The sequence below is a fragment of the Dreissena polymorpha genome, chromosome 16 (genome assembly GCF_020536995.1).
Source record: "Dreissena polymorpha isolate Duluth1 chromosome 16, UMN_Dpol_1.0, whole genome shotgun sequence".
Lineage (NCBI taxonomy): Eukaryota > Metazoa > Mollusca > Bivalvia > Myida > Dreissenidae > Dreissena > Dreissena polymorpha.
Genome location: NC_068370.1, coordinates 15016016 through 15026891, shown reverse-complemented (window position 1 = coordinate 15026891; position 10876 = coordinate 15016016). Strand labels below are relative to the sequence as shown.

At 35.3% G+C, this 10876-nt stretch overlaps 1 long non-coding RNA gene across 1 annotated transcript; it reads right to left on the bottom strand.

Annotated features, from left to right (window-relative positions):
• Nucleotides 1-1656: 1656 nt before the first annotated feature.
• On the bottom strand, nt 1657-3279 carry LOC127862174 (uncharacterized). Its single transcript, XR_008040477.1, has 3 exons — nt 3202-3279; nt 2837-3023; nt 1657-1789 (listed from the first exon to the last, which is right to left on the bottom strand). It is a non-coding gene; the product is annotated as an uncharacterized LOC127862174 (long non-coding RNA).
• Between the last annotated feature and the right edge of the window lie 7597 nt (nt 3280-10876).

Sequence of the window (10876 nt, the reverse complement as noted above, 5' to 3'; positions counted from 1 at the left end):
ATTTATAGACGGAACTACTTTTTTTGACCTCATTCATAAAGTTCATGTGAAACTAATATTTTCAACGATCTCATAGGCATAAATAAATAAATGGATTTATAATTATTATCAATTCAGAATGTTATTAAATAATATAAAATAAAGAAATAAATAATAAAACAAAACATTTGTGTTCTTGTTATATATTTATTTTCATTTATTTATGCTGTAAATATTCTGCACTAAAATTGCTGTCTGCAACAGAACAAAATTCAACAAAATGTCTGATTATACTGAATATCCAAATTTTAATTTAATACTAGAGGATAGTGACTTTGAAACTTTAGTTAATGAGCAAATTGCAAATACACAAGATGTTGTTGAACTTTCATATGAAGACTTTCAGGCTAAGTTTGGGTTTGATGCCAGAGTGTTGTTTGATTTTGACAATGAACTGGAACAACCTGCTACTGACATGACTGACAATCTAGTGTCTGAGAACATTCCCATAAATGATCAAAATAAGGATTCAATCAGGCAAGAAACTTCAAAAAGCAATGAGTTTAAAGGATGTTAACATTGAACATGTCAATAAATTTATCACTGACCAAGAAAATAAAAACACAGCAAAAAACATTTGCTGATATCAACAAATTTCGCAGATATCTTGCACAGCAAGGCGAAACAAAGCAAATACATGAAATTCCCGTTGATCAGTGAGACCACTATGTGGCAAGATTCATCCTGTCTCTAACTAAACCGGATGGGAGGGACTATGAACCAAGTTCATTGAGAGGCTTTTTAAGTTCGTTGGATCGGTACTTCCGTCGGCATCTTTTTCCACACAGCATTATGTCCGGTAACGGAACAGACTTTGCGTTGACTCTAGAAACCTTCAATGCAAAAAAGAAGAGCCTAAAGAAACAGGTTTATTTCTGTTCTTATTAAATATATAAAAAAAAATGAAAGAAGTCTATCCAAATAAATGCATAGTCTATCCAAATAAATGCATAAATTATTGAAATTATTCATAGCATTTCTAATAACTAGCATATAATCTGCACGTGTAGTTTGTTTTAATGTAAATTACACCAATAAGTACATTTGACTGGATTATTCAATTGAAATGTAAAAGCGAGATTATACGATTTTGTCAAATATTTATGAATTTATTTAAAATGTGTAAAAAAATTAAGAAGAACATATGTCGAAAAATGCGAAATAAGCCAGATATTTAATTCTGAAATCGAAAATGTCTGTACAGTCAAATTTGCCAGCATGTATATCATGCATGTACGATGTGAATCTAAATTAAGTTTAACAATTCATTTGAAATTCCTGCAACGATATATATTCATAAGACACACGAACACTAACTCTGATCCTTATAAAAAGACGAATGCTTCGGTTATTGTAGGAAAATATGTACGGTATATCTTCGTCCCAACCGGCTCGGGACGCTAATTTGTATTTGCTGCATTTTATAAAATTCGTCTTCAAAGGATAATTTGTCTTGCCTATTTTGTGTTATTGTAACATATTTTATCAAAAATATTACAATTAAACACATGAACAATCGTATAATCTCGCTTTAATACAAACAATTTAAGCTATTTGAGTTGTCTGATGGATGTCTGTAATGTAAGGCAGAACACCACCTCTAAAATGCATACCTTGACATTATCGAACAGTTGAACATTGCTCTATAAAGGGCCAAGGCAACCGCCCAAGCGAAGCTGAACCTCTAACTGATGAGGACATAGACCAGATGTGGGAAACTGCTGTCCTTGGTCCACACACTCCATGTTCCCTGTTAAATACAATGTGGCTGAATAACAGTCTCCACTTTGGCTTAAGAGGGACAACTTAACAACACAATTTGAGGTGGTTAAGTCTATTTTATCAAAATGAATTTTTCAATCATTAGTAATAGCTCAAATTACATGTGTTTTTTATTTAAGAAAAGCAACTTTGAAACTAATCAAATTTTGGAAACCGTATTCAATGCAGAAAAGCTTGTTTCAAATAAAATTATTGATGAATGATACTGTGTGACAAATGATTTACAGGGGTGTCGCTGTCCACTGCCAGAGTTCAATGTCACAAAATTTGACAAAATTGTGGAAGTGCCAACAATTTTTTAATACAAATTTGAAGAAAACATCTAAATTTATTTACAAATATTATCAATATAGTATTAAATGGTAGCTTAAAGACCTCTAGCAAACAGTTGATATAGTACCGACAGACCGGTTTAAAAAACACTATTTTTAGTTATGGAAGCCATAACTATTCTATTGGCACTGTTCAGGGCTTTTTTCCGTCTGTAACAATGGCCGTTTTTCACAAATTTTAGAAAACCGCTACTCAAATGTTCACAATTACAAGAAGTTCGCAAGTCAATTTTTCACAATTATAGAAAGTTTGCGACTAAAATTTTCACAATTTTAGAAAGTTCTCCACTCGTTTTTTCACAATTTGAACAATTCGCGACTCATTTATCAAAAAATGGGGTGGCCATGACTGTATTTTTGTGTATTTATTTATTTTTTGGTGAACAAAAATAGCAGTAGTAGAAAAAAAGATTTTTATCATAAAAAACAAACAAATAAAAAACATTGCATACGTTTTATTTAGATGGGGAGATGTGAAGCTGAGAACCACTGCCGAGGGTGATGAATTCTTAGAGTTTCATGAGAGGCAGACAAAAACACGCACTGGTGAGAATCTAGGCGACTACAGGAAGGTCAACCCCAAGATGTTTGGGGTAAATACTCATCGTGACCCAATCGCCATGTACAAGGCTTATTCAGCAAAGCGACCAGATGGATTTTCAAACGATGATGATACATTTTACCTAGCGCCGCGCACCAGAGAGGGTTGCTCCAGTCAGTGGTTTTTGAGACAACGCATTGGAGAGGTCAAATTAGGAAAGATGCTCAAAACCATGGCGGTGGCAGCAAATCTTCCAGAGGGCAAACGTTACACAAACCACTCTGCGCGAAAACATCTTGTTCAGAAGCTGCGAGGCCATGATGTTCCTCCTACAGAAATTATGGCTATTACTCGTCATAAGAATGTTCAGTCCATCTTCAACTATTTCTCAGTGACTGAAAAGCAACTTCAAAGATGTTCAGCTATATTGTCAACTTCCACAAAAGCACAGTCGAAGTCTGAACACACCATCAGAAAAACAAACACAACATGTACAGCAACACTAACCTCACAAACAAATCCCGTGTCTGTCACAATTCCTGAATACACTTTGAATTCAGATTTCATGTTCCCCACCCACCACACAACGTCCACTGTAAACACGGAATTCAATGTTTCAACTGCAAGGCTGTTAACATCACAGTTTTATGGGGCAACCTTTAACATCCAAAACTTCAATGTCATTAATTCCTCAAGTACAGGATCACTCACAGATGTAAATGAATAAGTATTGAATTTCAAATTCTCTCGCGAGCAAATGTCAAATTTTCGCTAACCGACTGACTACGACGAGCCTTGCGCGTGAATTCCAGTGCCCCGAAAATAATATAGAGCTATCGTTATTGAATTATTTTTATTGATATAAATGAGCGTTGTCTCGTTTTCAACACAATATTATGAGTGGCATATGTTACAAAATTGTTTGTTCAATAAAACGTTTGTTATCTCAGGGACTACTTTGTTATAAAATCTACGCGGAATGACTCACTCGGGTTTGCTAACTACGGAAGCACAAAATTGTCAAAAACTGCGATATTTAATGTTTTTTTATTGATGAAAAAATGGGAGGAAATAATAGGATAAATAGAATATTATGTTAGTTTTGGATAAAGATCAAGTTTATCATGCTCGGCCCGAACCATGGTAGTGCTCGGCAAGCCTCGCGCTACCATGGTTCTAAGCCTCGCATGATAAACTTGATCTTTATCCAAAACTAACATAATATTCTATATATCTATACACGAGCGTAACAGTTGCAAGTAAAAGGGTTATTGATCAATGTTATAGTTTTACATCAAAATAATATAATATACACTGAGGGGATTATTTGCTCGACACACTTCCATAATCATCCTCTGGTCATCCTAATTAATAATCTCATGCCTACGTCTCCGCAATGCCTGCTAAATAATATATGTCGCGCCATCCATATCTAGAGCAATTCTGTACATGTCTATCAGCTGCAGAATTTCCAGCACTATTTTCCTGCTGCTGTACCAACGTAGAGGTTCCGTTTTAGCTATTAGGGCTTGTCGTATCTACGGTAGTCTCAGAATGATCTTCGGACCTTCTGTCATCGCACGCAATAATTGCACCACATAGAGCTTTTAATCGAACACAATAATAATAAATCATTTTATTAGACAATAAAGACATGGTTTTCAAACAAGTGGGCTCTGGTAAAGTAAGATTCCTATATTGCATGCCAGCCAGGGTCTTAAAATGTCCAAGTGTGGTATTCTGGACATGAGTTAATGTACGAGTTGTTACTCAATGAAAATACAGTTAATGTGGAAGCGGGCGGGCTGTGTATGTCAAAAAAGACATACACATATGTGTACTCGTTTTACATTAACATACTTCTCCTTACACTCATAAGATCATTTACTCGACACCCTTCCATATTCATCCCCATCCTAACCTCCATCAAAATCTCAATCTGACGTCTGCGTAGTGCCTGCGAAATAACATCTGTCTCGACATCCTCGCAGTGAAAACCTCTGTTCGTGCATATTAGCTCCAGCATCTCCAGCTCTATTTTCCGCCCGCTGTACCATCGTAGTGGTTCGGGGTGAGCGATTAGGGCGTGTCGTATCTTCGGTAGTCTCAATATGATCCTCGGACCTTCCTCCATCATTTCATTTATAGAAGCTATCCAAGTGCGCTGTTGTTCGGAATCCAGAACGCAGGCTGCCATCAGATTTCTTTCTGGAATCATGTAATAGGGAAGCTCCCTTTTAATTATAACAACTCTTAATGCATCCCATCCTACATTTAGCCATTGAAACAGACTTCGTTTATGAAATAATGGCTGCGGGTTATTTTCTGCTATCCATAATACAATGTTTTTCATCGTAAACGATGTAACCTCTTTATTGCGTGGCTTTAATACATCTTGTTTCACCATTTTTAATAAAACGTATACTTTCAGTTGGGTGTCGGTAAGATTGTTTACCAGTACGTTTTCTCCGGCGTTAAAACAAAGCCTCCATTCAACATGTTCATAATCACTGCCCTTAAATCTAACAGGAGTAACAAATGATCCAAGTGATACAACCTCCTGAACAACTTTATTGGTTGGCCAGTTGCGAGGTCTTGTCGCCCATCTTGTCAGGATGCTTGGACAGTACAAATGTTGTGCAGGTACTATATCTGCGTGCTATTCTCCATTCAATGTACTAGGTATTGACGGTCCAGCACGTTCGTGTAGTACCTCGTCTTCCAAAGGTTTAGCGTTCAACTGCTGATTGACATACAAAGTACTGCTCAAGAGTTCGCAACAATATCCATCATCACACAAGGCATTAATCAATGCAGTGTGAATGGTTGTACCGTACCTCTCAAGTAGCAATATGCAATGTCCGGCGTAACTCATACGGCTGCACGCTCTTAATATACTCTTCTCCCCATGAATACTACTTGAATCTACACCATCTTCTAAACAGATGACACCAGTTGCAACATCCATCGAGTCTCTATCACTTTCAAAGAAGCATGTCAGTCCCTCTGCTTTGCTACCCGTAATGATCCAGGTGTTATTTCCATTCGCGCCTGCTGTCGTCAGCCTATCCAACACCTTGTAGGCGTCTCTCCGCGCCTGACGGATGTGAGGACCATAGCCCATGAAATCCATCAAGGTACAAGTCTCTACCGCGGCAAGTTCATATTGATGCTGAAATGTGTCTCTATTAAATTTATGCGAAGTGATATAGAGATAGTAACAGGCTACTGCTACTGCAGCGTTGAATAATATTTAAGTTGAACTGTTTGTGTGATTTTGTACCAAGCCTAATATATAACAAAACGATAGGAAAATACCTGTTTTTATGATGTTATACAGCTATCCCTACATGTTTTAAGAAATAAAACATATAATTGCCTACGGCTCTTTATTAGCAGAAGGGGGGGGGGGGCTGAATATGAAGTTTGACTCTCTATTCGTTATCTTGAGAACCCGATCTTAATATTTATAAAATACATTATTGCTGTGTTGTTGCTTGGTCGGTCTCAAATAACAATCATATTGCTTCTGTCTAAAATAGCAATCATATTGCTATCAAAGTATTTGTTTTGTTGATAATGATTCAATATTACCGAACATGATATCATACTTGGTCACAAGTAATATGACGAAGCTCCAAAAATTGACTGATATAACCGCCTACTGACCATATATAAATCAATATTTGAGCCACCATTGTATCAAGTAAATATAAGTGCAACGGTATATCATAAACAAGAGCACCGACTTGCGGGTGCAGACCGCTCATCTATTTTTCTTTTAAAACGTGAAGGGACCTATCTCAAATTCAATCACAAGTAAGGAGGGGTGGAGTGGAGGGGGGGTGTATAGTGTGGGGGTGTGGTCATTTATTACATTTTCTTCCAAAAATGCAAAAAAATGCATTTTTTTTTGGGGGGGGGGAGGGGATTCTTGGATGGGATGGTTGGACAGTATTTCAAAAATAAAATAATACAAACAAATATTTGTGTTTTTAACCATGTTTTAAAAAATATATTTTTTTTGGGGGGGTGGGTGGGTTAGGGTGGACGGGTATAATATTAGGGTGTGGTGGTCATTTATTAGATGATCTTTAAGAAAAAAAATTCGGGGGATTCGGGGTGGGAGGGGGGCTTGGGGGATTGTTTGGGTGGAGTCTATTGTGGTATGTCAGGTTAGAGTTGTTTTGTCAAGGTATCAATCAAATCTAATCATAAATAAAGAAGTTATGGCAATTTTAGCAAACTTTAATAATTTAACCTTGAGAGTCAAGGTCATTCAAAGGTCAAGGTAAAATTCAACTTGCCAGGTACAGTATTCTCATGATAGCATGAACGTATTTGAAGTTTGAAAGCAATAGCCTTGATTCTTTAGAAGTAACGTGGATCAAAACACAAAATTAAACATTATATTCAAACTTACTAAGTCAAAAAGGGCAATAATTCCGTAAAAATGACAACCAGAGTTATGCAACTTGTCTTTTACTGTCCCCTTATGATAGTTTGCGAGTGTTCCAAGTTTAAAGCAATATCTATGATACTTTAGGAGTAAAGTGGACCAAACACAAAACTTAACCAAATGTTCAATTTTCTAAGTATAAAGGGCCCATAATTCCGTCAAAATGCCAGTCAGAGTTACGTAACATTGCCTGCACAGTCCCCATATGATAGTAAGTAAGTGTTGCAAGTATGAAAGCAATAGCTTTGATACTTTAGGAATAAAGTGGACCTAAACACAAAACTTAACCAAATTTTCAATTTTCTAAGTATAGAAAGGGCACATAATTCTGTCAAAATGCCAGTCAGAGTTACATAACTTTGCCTGCACAATCCCCATATGATAGTTAGTAAGTGTTGCAAGTATGAAAGCAATAGCTTTGATACTTAACGAATAAAATGGACCTAAACACAAAACTTAACCAAAATTTTCAATTTTCTAAGTATAAAAAGGGCAAATAATTATGTCAAAATGCCAGTCAGAGTTACATAACTTTGCCTGCACAGTCTCCTTATGATATGTAGTAAGTGTTGCAAGTATGAAAGCAATAGCTTTGATACTTAAGGAATAAAATGGACCTAAACACTAAACTTAACCGAAATTGTCAATTTCTAAGTATAAAAAGGGCACATAATTCTGTCAAAAGGCACGCCAGAGTTATCTAACTTTGCCTGCCCATTCCCCTCATGATAGTAAGTAAGTGTACCAAGTTTGAATGCAATAGCATTGATACTTTATGAGAAAAGTGGACCTAAACGCAAAACTTAACCGGACGCCGACGCTGACGTCGACGCAGACGCCGACGCCGACGCCAAGGTGATGACAATAGCTCATAATTTTTTTTTCAAAAAATAGATGAGCTAAAAAAGCGATACATTCATAAGTAACTGTCATAGTGGTTATCAAATGTCAAAAAATGATTTGAATATATTTAAATTATGTGATCATGCAACAACAAACAAGTCATTAGTTCAATATATATTACATCATAACCTGTCTTTATAGATCAATACAAGTAATTATAGTCAATTCAAAACATACTAAACTCGACAGACCAGCTTACCAGAGCGTGACGGCTTGACACACTGCCCGGTTTACGGACTTCTCCTGATACATCACGTCTCAAGCCCCCATCAGCCATTTATACAGCGCTGCAGGAAGATTCGAGACACCGTAGAGCAGATTAGTTGATATCATAAAGTATGCTAATAGTGATATATATATATATATATATATATATATATATATATATATATATATATATATATATATATATATATATATATATATATATATACGTTTTGTGCACAATCATGTGAGTGAAACATATGCAGCTGTTTTACATGGAATAAATATTGAGTTAATTTGTAAAACACACAATAATAAATCTGTCATAGTAATATATAATCAGGTCTGTATGGACATGTTTGCACAACCAAACATACTTGTTATAACAAGGAATGGAATAAGTGAAGTATCGTATATAAACCACAAATGTGCTGTTGATATGTAAATACTATTTTATTTACAAGTGCTAATGTGTTTGAATTTTCTCGGTTTCTAACTGCGTTATATCCGCAAAAGTGTATTATTATAACTCACTAGCAAACATGTACTTTTGGGGATATTTTGTAATTCAATTAGTGACAATCTAAAGCGACCAATAACATTATGATATAATTGACTGCATGTGTGCTGTTTGCATTCGCTTATCAGTCTATCTTTGATGTAACAGAAATAGAACTGTTGATATAAATTTTAAATATTCAAGGCGAAACAATAAATTCGGAAACAACAGAAAACAGTATCCAGATTAAGTTTGCAAATCCAGATTATTTGCAAACTTATTTTTTTTATTTATTGAACAATTGTTATGAAATTTTGCATATTTGTAGGGGGCATTGAGTACATACATATAATTGAAAAAAAAGAGTTAAAATGTTTTTGGAAAGTAGAGTTATTTGATGATAAAGTTGCCATCCCCCGTTGGATCCCAACGGGGTTTTGGCTCCCCCGTTAAGAATTGCAATTCTCCAACGGGTGTTTTTTCCAGACGGGAGAATTTTACCTATATTTTACAAAAAATGTAATTTAAATATTATGCTTTGTTTTCTGTTTCAATGTTTACAAATACACATGTTTAAGTTATAATTGTAAGAAATATGTACTTTAATAAGAAAATAAAGTGTTTGTAGATTTTCTTCCCCCGTGGGGTTTTGACGGGGGATCCCGTCCATCTCCCATATCCATTAAACTCCAACGGGGTTTTCACGGGGGACCCCGTCAATCCCCCATTTAAATTAAACTCCAATGGGTGTTTGACGGGGGATCCCCGTTTAACTCCAATTTATAAAGAACTCCAATGGGAGTTTGACCAGAGAAGAGAGGGGGGGATCAGACTTCAATAAACAGTTTATACCCATTGCAATATATTCCATTGTATAAAGAGTAAAAGACACCAAACTTTATTAAATAATTAATGTTTTCTTTTTAAGGTTTCAAAATCAATTTATAATTTTTATATTTTCATAACTCGGTACGTTACGTTGAATAAAATGTCTTTTTGAAAGAGATTAACCCCACATATTGCTATTTCTGGAAAGATGAATTTAAAACGTTCCATAATTTTGAAAGACTGTATAAATAATATAGTGACTTATCTCGAAAATATATTACATTTACCTTTTGATAATCCAAACGTTGCTTTTATCCATTTCTGTGATGATAAATACAATCCAGAAAGACAATAACATTGGAAGCATAATTATTGTCATTCGGAATTGTATTTCTTTTGCTGTTTATTCCCGTGTAACAGTTTTGGAGGTTTTTTTCCTAGAAATTTACCTTGCAAACATTTTCGGTGCAATGTCGTACCTTAGTGTACCGGTTACATTCCACAAGTTGTGTTTTTTTTACACAAAATGCCTGATTAGGGCAGTGTGTTAGGTTCATTGTTTTGTTATTGCAGTTGTTTGTTTTTTATCTTTAACAACACCGTGCACTGGTAGCGTTATTAGCAGAGACATGCGGGAGTATTCTTGAAACATACTGTACTGGCTAGTTTCAATTATGGGACACACCACTTCTCCAATAGAATCGATGATGTTTAAATACATTTTAGTTATATTTGCAGTTTCAGTTATTAACTGTTTTGTTTTCTGATAAGGATATGATATCCCAGACGTTAGTTCCTGTGCTGTCTTTTTCCCTCTAAACAAACAGACATATAACACCAAGGACTTATATCACTTTTCATTATTGTGTATAAAATACAATATACCACACACAACTGAAATATTTGATATAACCCATATAAGCAGTATGATTTCCTTTCTAAATGTAATAAAAACTTAATTTTCAATCATGAACTAGTAGTTTCAGGAAAACAGGAAACCAAGAAAAAATGTGAAACCAACAAAGGCATAGAATTGTGAAATATGCAAGCCAGAGTTCTCGACTTATGATTGTTGAACGCTGCACTTCTATACACCACAACCTACCTTTGTTCGAAGTTTGATGTAAATGGGTCTTATTGTAATTACGTTATGACCCGGACACTAAAAAAGTGAGATAAATAAAGTAATGAAGGGGCTATAGCTATAGTTCTTGTGCACTGAACTTCTAATCAGTGAGATCTATCCATATATGCATATATGAAGTTTCATGTGAATAGGTGATATAGTT